Here is a 2,500-nt window from a genome sequence, read left to right on the forward strand (position 1 = left end):
GAGAGGTAGAGAAAGAGAGAGGAAAGGAGAGTAAGAGATAGAGAGAGAAAGGGAGGGAGGAAGAGTTAGAGAAAGAGAGAAATGGAGATAGGGAGAGGTAGAGAAAGAGAGAGAAAGGAAGGGAAGGAGAGTAAGAGATAGAGAGAGAAAGGGAGGGAGGAAGAGTTAGAGAAAGAGAGAAATGGAGGGAAGCAGAGGTAGAGAAAGAGAGAGAAAGGAAGGGAAGGAGAGTAAGAGATAGAGAGAGAAAGGGAGGAAGAGTTAGAGAAAGAGAGGAAGGGAGAGACGTAGGAAAAAGAAAAGAGAGAGGGAGAGGGAGAGAGACAGAGACAGACAGACAGACAGACAGACAGACAGAGACGAAGAGGAGAGACGGGGGAGGTGCAAACTCGTTCAAGACTCGTAAAACTAAGGGAGAACAGGTATCCTCCCATCCACCCCACAACATATAAACATCATTCTACTTTTCCCTATTTTTCCAACAACCTAAAATCTTATCCTGACTCGCCTGGATCACGCGGACAGTAATAAAATTCTGTGTGTGAATTATTGTGGCTTCCCATTCATAGTAAGAGAAAGAAAAATGAAACACAGCTAAAGGGTGAAAAGGAAAGACAGAATAGGGAGGAGAATAAAGCACAGGAAGAGTGAGAAAGTAAAGAAAGTATATACACATCCACACACGCATGTAAATGTATATAGGCCTATTGACAGATAGACAGATATAGACAGAACCTACTGATAGACAGACAGATACACATGGGTGTGTACGAATTATTATATATTATATATGTGTGTGTATAAATTTTTAATTACATATATATATATGTATATATATATATATATATATATATATATATATATATATATATATATATATATATTTCATATAGAGTGAAAGAGAGAGAGAGAGAGAGAGAGAGAGAGAGAGAGAGAGAGAGAGAGAGAGAGAGAGAGAGAGAGAGAGAGAGAGAGAGAGAGAGAGAGAGAGCGAGAAAGAAAGAGAGCGAGAGAACGAGAAAGACAGACAGACAGACAGGCAGAGAGAGAGAGACACGGAGCAGAGTCGGAGCGAGAGAATGGCTGAAAAGAAGCTACGGCATCCAAATATAACACACAAACCCTAAAAGTTACAGCCTCCTCCTCGCTCAGCTCCTCAAACGTGCGTATCTCTTACTCACGGCAGAAGCATCTTTGACAAATGTTGCAAAGCGGGCTACGGTTCGCACTATAAATTGTTGCCTTCGAAATATACGTAACGTACGAATACGTTTTGCGTACTCCCAACAAGCGGTTTTTTATTTCATTTTATTATTATCAATATTTTTATTATTATTATTATTATTATTATTATTATTATTATCATTATCATCATTATTATTGTTATTGTTGTTATTATTGTTATTATTATTATCATTATCATCATCATTATTATTACTTTTGTTGTATTTCCTCTGATTTGTTTATTCGTTGTCAAAATACGAAATAAATCAAAGCCATTTTGGAACATTCGCTCATCCACCGATGCAATCAAATTACCTAACCCGTCATCCGGCAACATCAATCACCACAACAACAACAAAAAAAAGTTTCTTTGCACGAGAATCGTTGCAGCTCTGCCAAACACACGAACGAATAAACAAACTAATCCATCCCCCCCAAAAAAAAAAAAAAAAAAAAAAAATCCAAATCAGAGTGCCTCAAACTTTTCCATTTGCTTCACTTTACGAGACAATAACATCCATTGTTATATTACTTTTCGGTCGCTCGTAGTGGCGGGGTGCCAGTCTCGTGCGGGGGCTCCTTCTCTGTCTCTCTCGCGCGCGCCTCTATGCCCGTGCTTAGGCCGGCGTGCGTTGAAGTCCGCGCCCGCCGCCACTAAATGTACTCTCTCTCTCTTTCTTTCTTTCTCTCTCTCTCTCTCTCTGTTTATCTATCTATCTATCTAATATCTATTTTTTTATTTCTCTCTCTATAGCTATCTATTTATCTATTATCTATTTTTTTCATTTGTCTCTCTCTCTTTATCTATCTATTTATCTATTATCTATATTTTTATCTCTCTGTCTCTCTCTCTCTCTATCTGTTTATTTATCTACTTAACTCTTCCTCTCTACATCTCTTTTTCTCTCTATCCTTCCTTGTTCTCCCTCGATCATATTTTCGAATGAGGAAAGAACTGTGAAGGAAAAGAAATAATAAGAATGTCTCGCTTGCTTTGAGATTTTGATGCTGAGGTCACGTCTCGGGTCATGCACGCTGGCGTCTTTGCTTTGTGCTTGTTTTTTTGTTCATGTCTCTTGCATGACTCGAGGCGAAGGAATGCGATTCTGAGATGATCGGTGTGTGCTTATGATTTTTTTTTATATTTACCTTAATTTTTCTGTGTTTATTTTAATTCTCGTTCATTTGGCTGTATTAAAAAAAGTTTTATCTCAATCTCATTCCACGTTTTATTTTTTTCTGAATAACGTTTCGCATAGATTGGTGATGATGGGAA

General features: G+C 38.0%; 1 protein-coding gene across 2 annotated transcripts in view; it reads right to left on the bottom strand.

Moving 5' to 3' along the window:
* Positions 1 to 2,500, bottom strand: part of LOC113812009 (connectin) — a 1,153,447-nt gene that overhangs the window by 1,150,435 nt on the left and 512 nt on the right. The gene's annotated exons all lie outside the window — the stretch shown is intronic.

Source organism: Penaeus vannamei, chromosome 22 (assembly GCF_042767895.1).
Source record: "Penaeus vannamei isolate JL-2024 chromosome 22, ASM4276789v1, whole genome shotgun sequence".
NCBI classification, from domain to species: domain Eukaryota; kingdom Metazoa; phylum Arthropoda; class Malacostraca; order Decapoda; family Penaeidae; genus Penaeus; species Penaeus vannamei.